This window comes from Nicotiana tabacum, chromosome 2, assembly GCF_000715075.1.
Source record: "Nicotiana tabacum cultivar K326 chromosome 2, ASM71507v2, whole genome shotgun sequence".
In the NCBI taxonomy this organism is placed as follows: Eukaryota; Viridiplantae; Streptophyta; class Magnoliopsida; order Solanales; family Solanaceae; genus Nicotiana; species Nicotiana tabacum.
Genome location: NC_134081.1, coordinates 100489487 through 100510700, shown reverse-complemented (window position 1 = coordinate 100510700; position 21214 = coordinate 100489487).

The following is a 21214-nucleotide window of genomic DNA, read 5'->3' as shown; positions in this document are numbered from 1 at the left end:
TATATATATATATATATATATATATATATATATTTGGGATGGATTTTCTCAGGGCATGGACTTGCCTTACTTATTTGTATTGTAATGAGTTTACCTAGACATGGATCTTCATCATTTTATTTATATTTGGGGGATAAATTATCCCAAGGCTAGATTGGCCTTATACGGTACTGAGTGACGGACTGCCAGTCGATGTATATTTATATATGGGTTGGAACACCCCTGGGCTGGATTGGCCATAAACAGTACCAAGTGACTGGATAATTTGTGACCAGTATTTACATGAGGTCTTTTTACTGAGATGTCATATGCCTTATATCGTGCAGTATTTATCTATTTCACTTGTATTGGGTTTAACTGTTGAACTTAAAAGCATGCCTACATTTTTGTACCATTATTTTTACTGGACTGTACCTGTGGAGCTCATCATTTCTTTCAGCCCATAGGTTAGTCTTGTTACTTTTTGAGTTAGTTGTACTCATACTACACTTTGCACCTCGTGTGCAGATCCGGGTGCTTCCGGATACGACGGCTGCTAGAATTCAGAGTTATTTTTGTTGGAGAGTATCAAGGTAGTTGCTTGACAATCGCAAACTTGATTCCCTTCCTGTTTAGTTATTGTACTGTTCTATACTTCAGACAGTGATGTTTATCAGTCAAACTTTGTACTCATATTAGATGCTCATGTACTCAGTGACACCGGGTTTTGGGAGTGTTTTATTTGAAATAGTGAGATTTCTTCCGCTAAATTTAATTATTTTGTTTTCAAATTAAAATATATGGTATTTTATTGAGATTTTTGGCTTACCTAGTATTGAGATAGGCGCCATCACGACAGGTGAGATTTTGGGTCGTGACAAATATTCACATTTTTTTTACTTAATTAATATGTTATAATGACTAAAGGATAAAGATTAGGAGTCCTTACTTAGTTTAATAAGAAAATATTATAACCAAAATTTAAGGTGATTTAAATATCCTAAATATTAAGAAACTAACTTAAATTACAATTGTGTTCAATGTAAAATTTATTTTTAGAGGGTTAAAAAGGCAAACAATTTTTTGTTAAAGGCCTTTGTGTTTTTATTATAGTACTAGTATTTATGAATGTGCGTTGCACGTTAATAATGGTACGTGAAGATTTAAACATTTATTTATATGAAGGAATAATAAAATTTAATTAATGAGAGAAATTTTATGTATAATAATACAACAATCATCTAAATGCCAAAAATTATTATTACATTAGCATAATCCATAAATTTAAAACAAAGGGACATTATCAAAACTTACACAAATGATCAATTTTGTCATGTTAGTTGGATAGCTATGTATTATAGTTTAAAAGTATATAATGTGATGGTATCTTGATGTGACGACCTGGCCGGTCGTCTTGAGAGTTATATCTTTGATCCCCTATTAATTGTTTTCCCTGTATCCTTTTCTGCTATTGTGACTTGCCGGGAGGTTTCGTTTTGGTTTTTGGAGTGTTTTGGGACACTTAGTCCCTAAATGGAGGCTTAAGTCTTAGGATTCGGACCGTAGTCGAACTGTGTAAAGACGACTCCGGAATGGAGTTTCGTCGGTTCCGTTAGCTCTGTTAGGTGATTTTGGACTTTGGGGCGTGTCCGGATAGTGTTTTGTGTAGCTCATTTAGGTTTGAAATGGAGAACGTCGAAGTTTGGGAGATTTTGACCGGTAGTGGACTTTTTTGATATCAGGGTCGGATCCCAATTCCGGAAGTTGGAATAGGTTCTTCACGAATGCGTGGGGTTGTTCGCGATCGCGTAAGTATGAGAGCTAGTGAATCGCATTCGCGTTCGCGTAGGGTTAAATTCTAGGGCAACGAAGTTGTGCTTCGCGATCGCGAGGCTATTTCCGCGATCGCGATTAAGGAATCGTTGGGCAGTATAAACATTTCAAAAACGAGGGTGTGGCCATTTTTATCCAAACTTGAGTTTGGGAGCTCATATTTGGACGAGATTTTGGGGGATTTTCAGAGATATCAATTGGGTAATTATTCTACACTCTATTATGGTTGTATCCCACTAATCTATCACTAATTTCATCTTTAATTTCGGATTTTGGAGTTGAAATTAGGGAAATATTGGAAGAAGTTCTTCAACTAAGATTTTGAGTTTTGAAAGGGGATTCGTGGTCGGATTCGAGTAATTTTTATATGGTTGGACTCATGGGTGAATGGGTGTTCATATTTTGTGACTTTTACCCGATTCTGAGACGTGGGCACGAGGAGGCTTTTTGGGGCGATTTCCTAATTTCTAGCTTTAGCTTAGATTTCATTGACTAGATTAGTTTCACATAGCTATATTTATGGTATGTAATTGATTTGGGCTAGATTTGGGCCATTCAGAGCTGGATATTCGTGGGAAGAGCATTGCTACCGACTGATTTAGCTTGGTTCGAGGTAAGTGTCTTGCCTAACCTTGTGTGAGGGAAATCCCCCTTAGGATTTGGTACTGATTTTACTATGTGAGCATCGTGTATGCGAGGTGACGAGTGCGTACACGGGCTATTTGTTGAAAAACCTGATTTTCACTGAGAAATTCCTTGTTTCCTTCTTAGCTGAATATACTAGCATGCATAGTTACCCTGTTAGCTTAGGATAACATGTCTACGTGCATTATTTTCGTAATTGAACTCTTTGCAGCATGCCTATTAAATTCCTGCTTCTTTCCCGACTTGTACTTAGTCTAGACTGTAGATTCTCTTATTGTACTTGTCGTTTCTAATTGATTGCGCTGTGTATTTACTTTGGGACTACGAGACGGTATCCCAGGAGATCCCTCTGCATATTTACTTTTGGGACTACAGGACGGTATCCCGGGAGATCCCCCCTATATATTTACTGTTGGGACTACGGGACAGTATCCCGAGAGATCCCCCTGCACATTTACTTTGAGACTACGAGGCGGTACCTCGGGAGTTCTCCCTGCATATTTACTTTTGGGACTACGAGACGGTATCTTGGGAGATCCCCTGTCACTTAATTCTGTGCATTGTTATGTTATTTCACTGTGCTTTCCATTGTTGAACTTTAGTATCTTATTATACTGTTGATTATTCTATTTTTATTATTATATACTAGCGGGCCTGACCTGACCTCGTCACTACTCGACCGAGGTTAGGCTCGGCACTTACTAGGTACTGTTGTGGTGAACTCACGCCCTTTCCTGCACATGTTTTTCGTGTGCAAATCCAGGTTCCTTTTACTAGCCTCGTCCTTAGTTGCAATCATTGCTGTTTCGGAAAAATTCAAGGTACATCTGTCCGCGCCCGCAGATCCTTGGAGTTCTCCCTATATCCCCCTATGTTGATTCTTCTCTTATTTCTATAGACACTGATGTATAAAACAGTTAGAACTTCGTAGAAGCTTGTGACTTACGGTGTTCCGGGTCTTGGGAGTGTCATGTATATTTTGAGAGTTGATTATTGTATATGTCGAGCGGCATCTCAATTACTTATTAAAATATCTATTACTGTTAGTTGTTTATTTTCATATTTTTTTTCATTTCATTTCTGCAAGTGTTAGGCTTACCGAGTCGTAGAGACTAGGTGCTGTCACGACGATTTACGGAGGGAGAATTTGGGTCGTGATAAGTTGGTATCAGAGCTCTAGGTTCATAGGTGTCGTGAGTCATAAGCCAATTTATTAGAGTCTCGCAGATCGGTACGGAGACGTCTGTACCTATCTTCGGGAGGCTACAGAACTGTTAGGAAAAAATTATGCTTCTTTGATTCCTTGTCAAGCGAAATTTGTTGGCATAAAAAATTCTTAACTTCTGTAATCCATTTTTTCTCATGGATGGTGAGGACCCGTACCGAAGGATTTGGTGACCCGGCACCTGCGCCCCCTGCTAGAGCCGCCAGAGGCCGGGGTAGAGGGCGACCACGCGGTGCAGCCAGAGCACCCGCGCGAGCTGCGACAGAAGATCCCCCAGTATAAGAGTGGTATGTGGGACTGGCCCGGTCCTAAGTGGGCTTCGTGGTCCTGATCCTAAGCGGGTCGGTCCTAAGTGGGCCGGTCCTAAGTGGTCCCGGGCTTCGCGGGCTTTTTGTTGGAACCGGCTCGGGACTGGGACTACGAACTAACGGTCCCGGGCCTAAGTGGGCCCAACGGATACTTTTTATTTTTTTTTAAATTTTATAGAAGTTAGAGAAAAAAATGGTAATAAAAATATCTAAGGCAATTCCTTGTAAATTATATTATAGAATTGTCACCTAAATTTTTTAATTCAAATTTAAAGACAAAAATATTGCAAAGAGATATTCAAAGCAATGCGTTATAATATATATATATATATATATATATATATATATATATATATATATATATATATATATATATATAAAGTTTTAGAAATTAAAATTAAGTTGGGGGGGTTAAACGGCTATTTTATAAATAGCCAACGACTATTTTGGCAGGTAAAATGACCATATTTTAAATGTCATAACGGCTATAATGTGGCAGATTCTTTTTAAAAAAAGAATTAGCTGTTGGGCCAGGATAGGCCCGTTTAGGACCGCTTCAACCGGCCCACTTCCGAGCTCACCTCTCCACGGTCCTGGTCCTATCCGGTTAGGACCGTTTAGGCCCACCGCCCATTTGGGCTTGCGGTCCTGGGCCGGGTCCGGTCCTAACCGGCCCACATGCCACCCTTACCCCAGTAACTCCAGCTGGAGGGCAGGCACCGGAGATTCCTATTGCTGCACTAGCCCTCCAAGAGACTCTAGCCCAGTTCATGAGCATGCTCAGCACCTTAGCTCAGGCTGGATTGATTCCATTAGCTCCTGCCACATCTCATGCCGGGGGAGGGGCACAGACTCCCACAGCCCATACTCCTGAGCGGAGGGTCCGGGTTGATCAGGCCCCAGAGTTCATTCCTATGCCGCCGGTAGCTACGGTTTAGCACCAGACTCCGACAGCCGCTTCTGAGGCGGAGCAGCTTAAACTTGAGAGGTACAAAAAGTACCACCCACCTACCTTCAGCAGATTGGCTACAGATGATGCTTAGGGTTTTCTAGAGGAGTGTCATCGTATTTTTCGTACTATGGGCATAGCAGAGACGAGTGGGGTTTATTTTACCACTTTCAAGCTTAGAGGAGCAGCCTATGAGTGGTGGCGTTCTTATGAGTTGAGTAGTCCGGATGAGGCAGCTTCACTTACATGGACTTAGTTCTCAGACATCTTTTTGAGAGAGTATGTTCCTCAGAGCCTCAGGAACTCATGGCGCGTGAAGTTTGAGCAGCTGCGCCAGGGTGATATGGATGTGTCAGAGTATGCAGTCTACTTTAGTGATTTGGCCCGACATGCACCGGCCTTGGTTGCCACAGTTCGAGAGAGGGTTCGACGGTTTATTGAGGGACTCCACCCCAGCATCCGGATTAGTATGGCCAGGGAGTTGGAAATGGATATCCCTTATCATAAGGTTGTGAGTATTGCCAGGAGATTGGAGGGTATGCTTGACCGAGACCGAGAGAAGAGAGAGGCCAAGAGGTCTCGAGAGACTGGTTCTTGTTCTGGAGCTCGTTCCCCAGCAGCTCGCCATGGTAGGGGTTATGTGAGTCGCCCCGTTCATTCAGCTCTTCAAGCCGCCATTGGTGTTCCATCTCCTTCTAGACCCCAGGAGCCTTATTATACACCGCCAGTATCTAGTGTGCCACCTGCTCGGGGTGCTTTTAGCGGCCAGTCCAGCAAACCTGGCCTGAGTCAGTCGCAACATCCACGCCCTTCGAGGGGTTGTTTTGAGTATGGCGACACCTTTCATATGGTGAGGGATTGCCCTAGACTTATGAGGTTTGCACCTCTACAGACTTCTCATCCACCACATGCTCCACCGGGTCCTCAGGCTATGATTCCAGCACCAGCTACCGTCCTACATGCTCAGCCAGCTCGAGGTGGAGGTCGAGAAGGTCATGGTATCCTTAGAGGGGGAGGCCAGGCTAGGTATTATGTTCTTCCAGCTCGTACAAGGCAGTTACTTCCGACTCTGTCATTACAGGTATTATTCCGGTCTATCATAGAGATGTGTCAGTGTTATTTGGCCCAGGCTCTACGTATTCCTATGTGTCCTCTTATTTTCCCCCATATTTGGGTGTATCTCGGGATTCTTTAAGCTCCCCTATTTATGTGTCTACTCCTGTGGGAGATTCTCTTATTTTAGACCACGTGTATCAGTCGTGTTTGATTGCTCTTAGTGGTTTTGAGACCAGAGCCGATTTATTATTACTCAACATGGTAGATTTTGATGTTATCTTGGGCATGGACTGGTTGTCACCCCATTATGCTATTCTTGATTGTCACGCAAAGACCGTGACACTGGCTATGCCAGGCTTACCGCGATTAGAGTGGAGAGGTACCTTAGAGTATACTCCCAGCAGAGTTATTTCATTTCTTAAAGCTCAACGAATGGTTGAGAAGGGGTGTGGCGCATATCTAGCTTATGTGAGAGATGTCAGTATTGATACCCCTACAGTTGAGTCAGTTCCAGTAGTGAGGGACTTTCCGGATGTGTTTCCATCTGATCTTCCGGGCATGCCGCCCGACATAGATATTGATTTTGACATCGAATTATTGCCGGCCACTCAGCCCATCTCTATTCCTCCATATCGTATGGCTCCTCCTGAATTGAAGGAGTTAAAGGAGAAGTTACAGGAGTTGCTTGATAAGGACTTTAGTCGGACCAGTGTGTCACCTTGGGGTGCTCCTGTCTTGTTTGTGAAGAAAAAGGATGGTTCTATGCGTATGTGTATTGATTATCGCCAGCTGAACAAAGTTACAGTGAAGAACAGGTATCCATTTCCTCGTATTTATGGCTTATTTGATCTGTTACAGGGTGCCAGAATGTTCTCCAAGATTGACTTACGTTCAAGCTATCATCAGTTAAAGATTCGGGAGCCATATATCCTGAAGACTGCTTTCAGGACCTGATATGGTCACTATGAGTTTCTTGTTATATCTTTTGGGCTGACCAATGCCCCAGCAACCTTTATGCATTTGATGCACAATGTATTCCGACCTTATCTTGACTCCTTCATCATTGTCTTTATTGACAACATTTTGGTTTACTCCCGGACTCGGGAGGATCATGAGCAGCACCTGAGGACTGTGCTTCAGACTTTGAGAGAAAAGAAGTTGCATGCAAAAATTTCTAAGTGTGAGTTTTGGCTAGACTCAGTCACATTCTTGGGCCATGTAGTATCGAGTGATGGGATCAAGGTGGATCCTAAGAAGGTGGAAGTAGTGTAGAATTGGCCTAGACTGTTAACAGCTACAGAGATCTACAGTTTTCTTGGGTTGGCGGGGTATTACCGTCGTTTTTTTAGGGATTCTCATCTATTGCAACACCTATGAACAGGCTGACCGAGAAGGGTGCTCCATTCAACTGGACAGAGGAGTGTGAGAAGAGCTTTCAGAAGCTCAAGATAACTTTGACGGTTTGGGGTCTTACACTGTATATTGTGATGCATCGCGGATTGGTCTTGGCGTGGTGTTGATGCAGGACTGTAGGGTGATTTCCTACGCGTCCAGACAGCTGAAGGTGCATGAGAAGAACTATCATGTCCATGACCTTGAGTTATCAGCTATTGTTCATGCCCTGAAGATTTGGCACCACTATTTGTATAGTGTTCCTTGTGAGATTTACACTGATCATCGGAGTTTGAAGCATTTGTTCAAGCAAAAGGATCTTAACTTGGGTCAGTGGAGGTGGTTGGAACTACTTAAGGATTATGATATCACCATTTTATACCACTCGGGGAAGGCCAATGTGGTGGCCGATGCTTTGAGTCATCGGGCGGAGAGTTTGGGGAGTTTAGCATATCTTCTAGCAGCAGAGAGACCCTTAGCATTGGATGTTCAGGACTTAGCCAGCCAGTTTGTGAGATTGGATATTTCTGAGCCGAGTTGAGTGTTGTCTTGTGTGGTCTCTCGGTCTTCTCTTTATGATCGTATCAAGGAGCATCAGTAGGATGAACCCCACCTGCTTGTCTTTAAGGACACGGTTCAGCACGGTGATGCTAAGGAGGTCACTATTGGGGATGATGGCACATTAAGGATGCAGGGCAGGCTATGTGTGCCTAATGTAGATGGTTTGCGTGAGTTGATTTTTTAGGAGGCTCATAGCTCGCGATACTCCATTCATCCATGTGCCGCGAAGATGTATCAGGACTTGAGGCAGCATTACTGGTGGAGGAGAATAAAGAAGGACATAGTGGAGTATGTGGCTCGGTGCCTAAATTGCTAGCAAGTGAAGTATGAGCATCAACGACCGAGTGGGTTACTTCAGAAGCTAGATATTCTGGAGTGGAAATAGGAGTGAATCCCTATGGATTTCATTGTTGGGCTCCCACGAACTCAACGGAGGTTTGATGCGGTTTGGGTGATTGTAGATAGGCTGACCAAGTTAACTCATTTCATTCCTATGATGACTACATATTCTTCCAAGCAGCTGGCTCGAATCTACATCCGTGAGATAGTCAGGCTTCATGGCGTACCGGTATCTATCATTTTTGACCGGGGTACGCAGTTTACATCGCGGTTCTGGAGGGCCGTACAGCATGAGTTGGGTACTCGAGTGGAGCTGAGCACAGAATTTCACCCTCAGATGGACGAACAGTCCGAGCGCACTATCCAGGTATTAGAGGATATGTTTTGTGCATGTATGATGGAGTTTGGAGGGTCGTGGGATCAGTTCTTGTCACTTGCGGAGTTTGCCTACAACAATAGTTATCAGTCGAGCATCTAGATGGCACAGTATGAGGCCATGTATGGTAGGCGGTGTCAGTCCTAATTGGTTGGTTCGAGCTGGGGAGGCCAGATTATAGGGTACAGACTTGGTCCAGGATGCCCTTGATAAGGTGAAGGTTATTCAAGATCAACTTCGCACAACCCAGTCCAGACAGAAGAGTTATGCGGACCGGAGGGTTCACGATGTAGCATTCATGGTTGGAGAGCGGGTCTTGCTCCGGGTTTTGCCTATGAAGGGTGTTATAAGGTTCGGGAATAAGGGCAAGCTAAGCCCAAGGTACATTGGTCCTTTTGAGGAGTTGATACGTGTTGGGGAGGTTGCTTATGAGATTGCCTTGCCTCCCAGCCTTGTAGGGGTTCATTCGGTATTCCACATTTCTATGCTCCGGAAGCATCACGGTGATCCGGCTCATGTATTGGATTTTAGCTCAGTCCAGTTGGACAAGGATCTATCTTATGTTGAGGAGCCAGTGGCTATTTTGGACAGGCAGGCCAGAAAGCTAAGGTCGAAGAACATTGCTTCCGTGAAGGTGCAGTGGAGGGGTCAGCCGGTCGAGGAGGCGACTTGGGAGACCGAGCAAGATATGCACAGCCATTATCCTCATCTTTTCACAGCTTCAGGTATGTCTCTATACTCGTTCGAGGACGAACTATTGTTTTAAGAGGGGAAGGATGTGATGACCCGGCCGGTCGTCTTGAGAGCTATGGCCCCGATCCCCTATTAACTGTTTTCCTCGTATCCTTTTCTGCTATTGTGACTTGCCGGGATGTTTCGTTTTGATTTTGGGGGTGTTTTGGAACACTTAGTCCCTAAATGGAGGCTTAAGTCTTAGGATTTGAACCGTAGTCGGAACTATGTGAAGATGTGTCATGACCCAATTTCACCTATAGGTTGTGATAGCGCCCAACACTACAGCTAGGCAAGCCAACTAATAAGTTAATTGTACATTGGTTAAACTTTTATTCCAAGAAAATAATAAAATACCAACTTCTACTAATGTGTGTGCCAAGACCCGGTGTCACAAGTGCATGAGCATCTAGTAGATTATACAAAACTTCAAATACTGTCTGAAATGAAATAGACAGAATATAAATATAAGAAGAGACACTGGTAGCTGCAGAACGGCTCAGAAAGGCAGCTCACCACTATGCCTCGGGATGACGTGGGTATGTGATGATAGGTCCTCCACTAGTACCTGTCTCAGATCCTGCACAAAAAGTGCAGCAAGTGTAGTATGAGTACGTAAACAACGTGTACCCAGTAAGTATCAAGCCTAATCTCGAAGTGGTAGAGATGAGATGGCCGACTTTGACACTCACTATGGGTCAATAATAATTGAAATAAAACTAGGATATTTAAATCAACATGATTTATAGAATTTACAATAATTTATTTAATCAGCGAAAATAATCAAATTCCTTCAAATGTAACAATTCTCAATATATTAATTAAATTCCTTCAATTCAAATAAATTCCAATTTATCAATAAAATCTCATTTACAGGAGTAACAATTAATTCCTAAACAAGCAAGAATAATAATTCATTAAATTCCAAGGATTTTTCAATTTATTAATTAGCTTCACAAGCTGAAATAAATTATTAAAGTATCGTGTAATTATTATTATTAAGCACGATTTCTGCCGAGGACGTACGACCCGATCCAGAGTGTCGTGGACGTGCGGCGCGATCCATAGATGCATCTATCCTACCGAGGCGTTTGGCCCGCTCCACAAGAAAGGAGGACATTTTCTTATGTGCCTCCGGAAGGAGAGTATATTCATTATAAGGTGAATTTGGGAGGAGAACAATTTCTTTTAACAATTAATTGATTTAAACAGACAATCAAGCCTATGAGATTTCCATCCTTTAATATCTTTATCTAACAATTTACAATATATTCATATAGATATCAATTAATATAAATAAATCAAAGAATACAATTTACACAAGTAAGGCATGCTTTGAGTCCTAAACTACCCGAACTTTAGCATTAATAGCTCGTCACCTCGTACGTACGTAGCCCCCTACAATTAGCAACAATTATTTAATTTTAATCACCTATGAGGTAATTTCCCCCTCACAAGATTAGACAAGAGACTTACCTCGTCTTGCTCCAATTAATCCACTATAAGGCCTTTTCTACGATTATCCAACTCTGTCTCGCTCGAATCTATCCAAAATAATTCGATACAATCACTAAAAATTATAGAAATCAATTATATAAGAAAATACTATATTTTTAATAAAAATTCCGAAATTAATTAAAAATTCGCCCGCGGGGCCCACATATGAAATCCGACAACCCATTCAATTACGAGTCCAACCATACCAGTTTCACTCAAATCCGACTCTGAATCGATACCGAAATCTCAAAAATTCGTTTCTATGAGATTTCTAAAAGTTTCCCAAATTTAAATCTCAAAACACTAATTTATGGTGAAAACAATGATATACTTGTATATGTAGACCAAATCCGAGTTAGAATCACTTACCCAAATGTTTTTCCCTTGAAAATCTGCCAAAAGTCGCCTCTGCTCAAGCTCAAGTTTGCCAAAAATGGCAAATGGGAGGAATGTCCTCTGTTTTTATAATTTACAGCTCTACCCAGTTCAATCAAGGAGCTCGATCAGGGGAACTCGATCTCGGGAGCTCGATCTCAGGGAGCTCGATCTCAGAGAGCTCGATCTCAGGGAGCTCGATCTTGGGAGCTCGATCAAGGAGCTCTATCTTGGGCCTCGAGCCTGGGACATGGTCATGGCCTCGATCAAGTCATCAAGGTTGGGCCTTCGATCATAGACTCAATCATGGCATCGAGATTGAGCCTTCGATTGTGACCCTCGATCTTGGGTCTTGATCCTGGCCCTCGAGCCTTGCCTTCGATCATGGCCCTCGAGCTGGACCTTCAATCATGCCCTCGAGCCTTGCCTTCGATCATGCCCTCGAGCCTTGCCTTCGATCATGCCCTCGAGCCTTGCCTTCGATCGAGGCTTTGATAAAAAGCCTCATCCCTGGCTTCGACTCAGGGCTCGATCGTGGGCTCGATATTTGGCTCGATATCTGGGCTCGATCACAACCCAGAATGTCCAACAGAAGAGGAAAAATTGCAACAGCTTTTTAAGTCCAACTTTTGTTCCGTTAACCATCCGAAACTCACCCGAGGCCCTCGGGACCTCAACCAAATATACCAACAAGTCCTAAAACATCATACGAACTTAGTCGAACCTCTAAATCACATCAAACAACGCTAAAACCATGAATCATACCCCAATTCAAGCTTAACGAAACTAAGAGTTTTCAACTTCTACATTCAATGTCGGAACCTAACAAATCAACTCCGATTGACCTCAAATTTTACACACAAGTCATAAATTATATAACGGAGCTATGAAAATTTTCGGAACTGGATTCCGACTCCGGTATCAAAAATTCAACTCATCGGTCAAACTTCCAAACCTAAATTCTTATTTTTAGCCATTTCAAGCCTAATTTAACTACGGACTTCCAAGTAAAATTCCGAACATGCTTCTAAGTCCAAAATCACCATACGGAGCTGTTGGAATCATCAAAATTCTATTCCGGGGTCGTTTTCACAAAAAGTTGACCGAAGTCAAACTTAGAACTTTAAGGCCAACTTAAGGAACCAAGTGTTCCGGTTTCACCTCAAACACTTCCAAATCCCGAACCAACCATCTCCGCAATTCATAAATCATTACAAGCACCTACGGGAAGTTTTTTAGGGAACGGGGTTCTAAAAGATAAAATGACCGGTTGGGTCATTACATTCTCCACCTCTTAAACAAACATTCGTCCTCGAACGGGTTTAGAATTGTACCTGGAGTGCTGAATAAGTGTGGATATCTGCTCTGCATGTCTTCCTCGGCCTCCCAAGTCGCTTCCTCGACTGGTTGGCCCCTCCACTGGACTTTTACTACAGAAATCCTCTTAGACCTCAACTGGCGAACCTATTATCAACAATGGCAATTGGCTCTTCTTCATAACCCAAGCTATTATCTAGTTGAACTGTGCTGAAGTCTAACACATGTGATACGTCGGCATGATACTTACGGAGCATAGATATGTGAAAAATTGGATGAACTCCCGATAGGCTGGGAGGCAATGCAAGCTCATAAGCAACCTCCCCAACTCGTTTCAACACCTCAAATGGGCCTATAAACCTTGGGCTTAACTTGCCCTTCTTCCCGAATCTCAAAATTCCCTTCATCGGCGAAACCTTCAAGAGAACTTTTTCGCCTACCATAAATGATATATCACGCGCTTTCTGATCCGCGTAACTCTTTTGTCTAGACTGTGCTGTACGAAGTCGCTCCCGAATTAACTTTACCTTTTCCAAGGCATCCCTTACCAAATCAGTACCATATAACTTAGCCTCACCTGGCTCAAACTATCTGATAGGTGAACGAAATTGCCGACCATATAAAGCCTCAAATGGAGCCATCTCGATGCTGGATTGGTAACTGTTATTATAAGCAAACTCGGCCAAAGGCAGGAAACGATCCCACTGACCTCCAAAGTCAATCACACATGCCCTGAGCATATCCTCCAAAATCTGAATTGTCCTCTCTGACTGTCCATCGGTCTGCGGATGAAAGTTTGTGCTGAGCTCTACACGGGTCCCCAACTCACTCTGTACTGCTCTCCAAAAATGTGAAGTAAACTGAGGGCCTCTATCTGATATGATGGAAATTGGCACACCGTGCAACCGAACTATCTCCTGAATATAAATCTGGGCCAACCTCTCTGAAGTATACGTAGTCACAACAGGAATAAAATGTGCCGACTTGGTCAGCCTGTCAATAATCACCCAAACTGCATCAAACTTCCACAAGGTCCGCGGTAACCCAACTACAAAATCCATAGTAATTCGTTCCCATTTCCACTCTGGTATGGTCATCTGCTGGAGTAGGCCACCTGGCCTCTGGTGCTCATAGTTAACTTGCTGGCAATTTAGACACCGAGCTACATACTCAACTATGTCCTTTTCATTCGTCGCCACCAATAATGTTGCCTCAAGTCACGATACATCTTAGTAGCACCTGGATGAATAGAATATCGAGAACTGTGTGCCTCTTCCAGGATCTTTTTCCTCAGTCCATCCACATTAGGAACACATAGACGATCTTGGATTCGTAGAACACCATCCGCTCTAATAGTAACTTCCTTGGCACCACCTCGTAGTACCGTTTTACGAAGAACCACCAGGTATGGGTCATCATACTGGCGAGCCTTGATCTGCTCAAATGGTGAAGATTGGGCCACAACACATGCAAGAACTCGGCTAGGCTCTGAAATATCTAGCCTCACAAGTCTGTTAGCCAAGGACTGAATATCCGAGGCTAATGGCCTTTCCTCTGCTGAAATGAAAGCCAAACTACCCATACTCTCTGCCTTTCTGCTTAAGGCATTTGAAACCACATTTGCTTAGCCCGGATGATACAAGATAGTAATATCATAATCTTTTAGTAACTCCAGCCATCTGCGCTGTCTCAAATTTAGGTCCCTCTGCTTGAACAAATGCTGCAAACTGCGATGATCAGTGTAAACTTCACAAGACACCCCATAAAGATAATGCCTCCAAATCTTAAGAGCGTGAACAATCGCAGCTAACTCCAAATCATGTACCAGATAATTCTTGTCGTGGGGCTTCAGCTGACGTGAAGCATATGCAATAACTTGCCCTTCCTGCATCAATACATAACGCAAGCCAACGCGCGAAGCGTCATAATACAATGTATACATCCCCGAACCGGAAGGCAACACTAACACTGGTGCTGTAGTCAATGATGTCTTGAGCTTCTGAAAGCTCACCTCACAATCATCGGACCATCGGAATGGATCACCCTTCTGGGTTAATTTGGTCAAAGGTGCTGCAATAGATGAAAAACCTTCCACGAACCGACGATAATAACCTGCCAAACCCAGAAAACTCCTGATCTCCGTCGCCGAAGTGGGAGGATGCCAATTCTGAACTGCCTCAATCTTTTTGGGATCAACTTTAATACCTTCGTCCGATATGATACGTCCCAAAAATGCTACAGACTCTAGCCAAAACTCACATTTAGAGAACTTAGCATATAGCTGTTGTTCCCACAATGTCTGAAGCACTACTCTCATATGCTGCTCATGCTCCTCCTTACTACGTGAGTAGTTCAAAATGTCATCAATGAAGACAATGACAAATGAGTCAATATATGGCCTGAATACCCTGTTCATCAGATCCATAAACGCTGCCGGGGCATTAGTTAAACCAAAAGACATTATCGAAAACTCATAATGACCATATCTAGTACGGAAAGCAGTCTTCGGAACATCCGAATCCCGAATCTTCAACTGATGGTACCTCGACCTCAAGTCGATCTTAGAGAATACCCTAGCACCCGATAACTGGTCAAATAGATCATCAATACGCGGCAACGGGTACTTGTTCTTAATAGTGACTTTGTTCAATTGGTGATAATCAATACACATCCGCATTGTTCCATCCTTCTTTTTCACAAATAATACTGGTGCACCCCAAGGCGATACACTCGGTCTGACAAACCCTTTGGCTAGTAACTCTTCAAGCTGTTCTTTCAATTCTTTCGGAGCCATGCGATACGGTGGGATAGATATAGGCTGGGTATCTGAACCCAAGTCAATACAGAAATTAATATCACGATTAGGTGGCATACCTGGAAGATCTGACGGAAATACATTGGTGAACTCCCGAACTACAGGCACTAAATCAATAGCCGGAGTCTCTGCAGTAGTATCCCGAACATAGGCTAGATAAGCCAAACAACCTTTCTCAACCATGTGTTGAGCCTTTATAAAAGAAATAACTCGATTAAATGAACTAACAGGCGAACCCTTCCACTCCAGCTTAGGAAATGCTGGAATAGCCAAGGTAACAATCTTGGCATGACAATCTAGAATAGCATGATATGGAGATAACCAGTCCATACCCAGAATAATTTCAAAATCGGTCATCTCAAGCAATAGGAGATCTGCTCTAGTTTCATAATCACAGAATGTAATAATACATGACCGGTAGATCCGGTTCACAACAATAGAATCGCCCACAGGAGTGGACACATAAATAGGAGTACTCAAGGACTCATGAGAAACACCCAGGAATGGAGCAAATAGAGATGACACATATGAATACGTAGATCCTGGATCAAATAATACTGAGGCATCTTTGCCACAAATAGAAATAATACCTGTAATCACGGTATTTGAGGCCTCTACATCTAGTCTAGCCGAAAAAGCATAGAACCGAGCTGGAGCGCCAACTGTCTGGCCTCCGCCTAGCTGACCTCCACCTCTAGGACGGCCCCTAACCATCTGTCCTCCACCTCTGGGTGGTCAGACTACTGGTGGAGCAACTGGTCCGGTAAGCATAGGCTGCTGACCCTGCTGTACTGGTCTACCCCGAAGCTTGGGGCAAAATCTCCGCATGTGACTGGGATCCCCGCACTCGTAACAACTCTTTGGTGTGATGGGCTGCTGACTAAGTGTCTGGCCCTGGGGACCTGAATACCCACGGAAAGAACCCTGAATAGCTGGTGGGCGATAAGAACTCTCTGGTATAGCACTGAAATAAGGTCATACTGGAGCACCTCGAGGAGGTGGTGGTGCTGGATATGGGGGTCTGCTGGACTGTCCCCTCACGAACTGACCTCTGCCCCCGGACGGAGCACCTCTAAAATCTCCAGAGTACCTGAACCGCTTATCTCTCATAATCTGCTCTCGGCTCCGCTGACGTACACCCTCAATCCTCCGGGCTATCTCCACAACTCGCTCATAAGAAGTACCCATCTCAACCTCTCGAGCCATAGTGGCCTGAATACCAGTATGTAAACCGGCTACAAACCTTCGCACTCTCTCCGCCTCAGTAGGGAGTATCATTAGTGCATGGCGAGATAATTCAAAAAACCTCGCCTCATAATCAGTCACTGACATCTGACCCTGCTGGAGCTGCTCAAACTGAAACCGCAACTCTTCCCTCTGGGAGGGTGGAATATACCTGTCCAAGAAGATACGGGTGAACCTGTCCCAAGTCATGGGAGGAGAATCTGCTGGTCTGCCAAGAGCATAAGACTGCCACCATCTACGGGCTCTACCCTCTAGCTGAAAAGTAGCAAAATCAACCCCATGGGATTCCAATATACTTATGTTGTATAGTCTATCCTTGCAACGATCAATGAAATCCTGTGGATCCTTATGTCGCTCACCCCCAAAGACAGGAGGATGTAGTCTAGTCTATCTGTCTAATAGTTTCTGAGGATCGGCGGCTATAGCTGGCCTAGGCTCAGGTGTAGCTGCTGCCACTGGCTGGACTCCACCCACGGCTAGTGCACCCTGGGTCTGATATACAACAGCTGTCTGTCCATGAGCCTGCGCGGTAGGGGTCTGTGCTCCCCCGCCCGCCTGAGATGTGGCTGGGTCTGCCGGAAATAAACCGGCCTGAGTCATATTGTCCATGAATCACAGCATACGACCCATGACATCCTGAAATCCCGGTGCAGATGTGAAGTCCACCGGAGCTGGCTCAGCCACAGGCACCTCACCCTGCTCCTCAATAATGGGATTCTCTGCTGGATCCACTGGCGGCATAATTGGAACGGTCCTGGGACGTCCTCGCCCTCTACCACGGGCTGGAGCCCTCCCTCGGCCTCTGCCTCGGCCTCTAGCAACTGGGGGAGTAGCTCTTCCCTGGTCTGGAATCTCATTAGAGCGTGTTCTCACCATCTGTGAGAGAATAAGAGAAGGATATTTAGTACTACATCAATTGCACGATGGAATATGAAGAAAGGTAGTTTCCTAACACCATATAGCCTCTTGAAGATAAGTACAGACGTCTCCGTACCGATCTGCAAGACTCTATTAGGTCTGCTCATAAGTTGTGAGACCTACGTGAACCAAGTGCTCTGATACCATGTTGTCACGACCCAATTTCACCTATATGTCGTGATGGCACCCAACACTACATCTAGGCAAGCCAACTAATAAGTCAATCGTACATTGGTTAAACTTTTATTCCAAGAAAATAATAAAATACCAACTTCTACCAATGTGTGTGCCAAGACCTGGTGTCACAAGTGCATGAGCATCTAGTAGATTATACAAAACTTCAAATACTATCTGAAATGAAATAGACAGAATATAAATATAAGAAGAGACACTGGTAGGTGCAGGACGGCTCAGAAAGGCAGCTCACCACTATGCCTCGGGGTGACGTGGGTATGTGATGATAGGTCCTCCACTAGTACCTGTCTCAGATCCTGCACAAAAAGTGCAGCAAGTGTAGTATGAGTATGTAAACAACGTGTACCCAGTAAGTATCAAGCCTAATCTCGAAGTGGTAGAGACGAGATGGCCGACTTTGACACTCACTATGGGTCAATAATTATTGAAATAAAACTAGGATATTTAAATCAGCATGATTTACAGAATTTACAATAATTTATTTAATCAGCGGAAATAATCAAATTCCTTCAAATGTAACAATTCTCAATATATTAATTAAATTCCTTCAATTCAAATAAATTCCAATTTATCAATTAAATCTCATTTACAGGAGTAACAATTAATTCCTAAACAAGCAAGAATAATAATTCATTAAATTTCAAGGATTTTCCAATTTATTAATTAGCTTCACAAGCTGAAATAAATTATTAAAGTATCGTGTAATTATTATTATTAAGTACAATTTCTGCCGAGGACGTACGGCCCGATCCAGAGTGTCGTGTACATTGCCGAGGGACGTGTGGCGCGATCCATAGATGCATCTATCCTGCCGAGGCGTTCGGCCCGCTCCACAAGAAAGGAGGACATTTTCTTATGTGCCTCCGGAAGGAGAGTATATTCATTATAAGATGAATTTGGGAGGAGAATAATTTCTTTTAATAATTAATTGATTTAAACAGACAATCAAGCCTATGAGATTTTCATCCTTTAATATCTTTATCTAACAATTTATAATATATTCATATAGATATCAATTAATATAAATAAATCAAAGAATACAATTTACACAAGTAAGACATGCTTTGAGTCCTAAACTACCCGGACTTTAGCATTAATAGCTCGTCACCTCGTGCGTACGTAGCCCCCACAATTAGCAACAATTATTTAATTTTAATCACCTATGAGGTAATTTTTCCCTCACAAGATTAGATAAGAGACTTACCTCGTCTTGCTCCAATTAATCCACTATAAGGCCTTTTTCACGATTATCCAACTCTGTCTGGCTCGAATCTATCCAAAATAATTCGATACAATCACTAAAAATTATAGGAATCAATTCTATAAGAAAATACTACATTTTTAATAAAAGTCCCAAAATTAATTAAAAATTTGCCCGCGGGGCCCATATCTCGAAATCCGGAGAAAGTTATGAAATCCGACAACCCATTCAATTACGAGTCCAACCATACCCGTTTCACTCAAATCCGACTCCGAATCGATACCGAAATCTCAAAAATTCATTTCTATGAGATTTCTAAAAATTTCCCAAATTTAAATCTCAAAACACTAATTTATGGTGAAAACAATGATATACTTGTATATGTAGACCAAATCCGAGTTAGAATCACTTACCCCAATATTTTTCCCTTGAAAATCTGTCAAAAGTCACTTCTGCTCAAGCTCAAGTTCGTCAAAAATAGCAAATGGGACGAATATTCGTCGTATTAGTTTCGGTTCGGGGTATACGGGTGAATCAGTTATGACTTACAGAGGTCGAGATCGAGGATGACTCGGGTAAAGGAATTTCTGGACACAAGTTGTATTGCGCTCTATGGTTATAGGAGGACCATAAAATAATTGAGTGGTTATTCATAGAGAATGTAGTGTACATTGAGCGAGAATTTTCTCGGTTGCGTAGGAGTGTGGGTTACTCTTTATTCCCTTGGGCGTTTGTGTGCTAATGGGGTACAGGTCGTTTCGGTTTGTTTGGTCGGTTAATCCAAGATTTGAGTAAAGTGGATGACTCTCGAGAATGGTTCCAATGGATTCAAGATTTATAAATATGGCTAGAAAACTGGAGTTGCATTGAATGGTGTTGAGACTCGTGGCATCTTATATCATTATGAATTATGCATTTCAGTATTAAGAAGGTGAAGGAAACAGTTTTAGGTTCACATAAAGTCTCTTCGGAGTAAGCATTTTTGGTTGTGGAATCTTTGGGATACATAAAAAGGGAATTCGGCGGCTTATAAGCCTCAAGGCGGCGTGATTCTATGCAAGAGTTCATAGGGTAAGTTTTAGTTAAGGATAGTAGTGTTCTAACAAGGAAAAAAAGTAACAATTTGAAGGCAATTTAGAAAGAACTTGGAGAAATAGGACAGCTTGGTAGTAGGTTGGGTTAGCACAGTAATGGGTATGATCGGTTCTTTGGGTACTTATGATGTGGCTAGTATCTACAGGTGTTTCGTGGCAATACTCTCGAATTTGGCAACCTGTGTGGCTTGGTGGAGTTAGAGGAATTCAGTTCAGATAGCTTGGTTATGTGCGGATGGATTTCAAAGCGTTCATGATGGGTTCTACCATGGTTTGAACTGGATATTTCCTACCAATGTACGAAACATATTGTGTGTTATTTCCTCCTAGAAAGAAGCAAGAAAGAGGTTTCTGATTTAATAAGGTATGTAATTTGCTAGTGACTCAGAGTTATTAATGAGATTCTTATGCTTGTCACACGATGACGTAATAGATGTGGTGTTGTGCGGGAATAAGATTTGCATGTACAAGGTCACAGTTCAGTTTTGAAGGGAAGGACATAAATTCCTAGGCAGCATGGACGGTTTCAGATGACTAGGTAAATGATATTACTATCTGGTATAGCTTGATGAAAGTGTACATTTTAGAAGGGCAGTGTGTTTTGATTTATGGGTACTTCGCTGGTATTGCGGCACTCTCCTGGTTGATCGACTGTTGATATTCAAATTTTTGCCAGGTGGCACGGAAGAATTTTTAAAGTATTTCTCGTAGGATGATTGTGTATGAGAGATGTGTTAGGCATTCGAGCGGTGGAGATGGAATCAAATATGGTGATTCATGTGTTCTATGGAATTGGAGATTGGGAGTTCTCAGGAGCAGATTATTTCATGGTTGTGGACTGTGAAGTTGTGACCGGAGCTAGCCAGATGATAGAATGTATTATGATTCAGTCATTGTGGACTTTCAGAGGTTATTTATCTATTTGTGGCTGACCATAGTTGATTTGTGGCCCAGTGGTAGACCAAATTAGGATGTGTATTCTACACCAAGCTGGATTGATTGGCTCCATATACTATTGTTGAAGGATGTGCCATTCGGTTGATGTGAAGCTTATTCGTGTTCTGGAATGATCTGTGAGTTACTCTTCTATGCTACGAAGAGTTGTGATTCGTTGGTTATATGCATATATGATGCGGTTCTATTGTGGCCTTATAGCGGAATT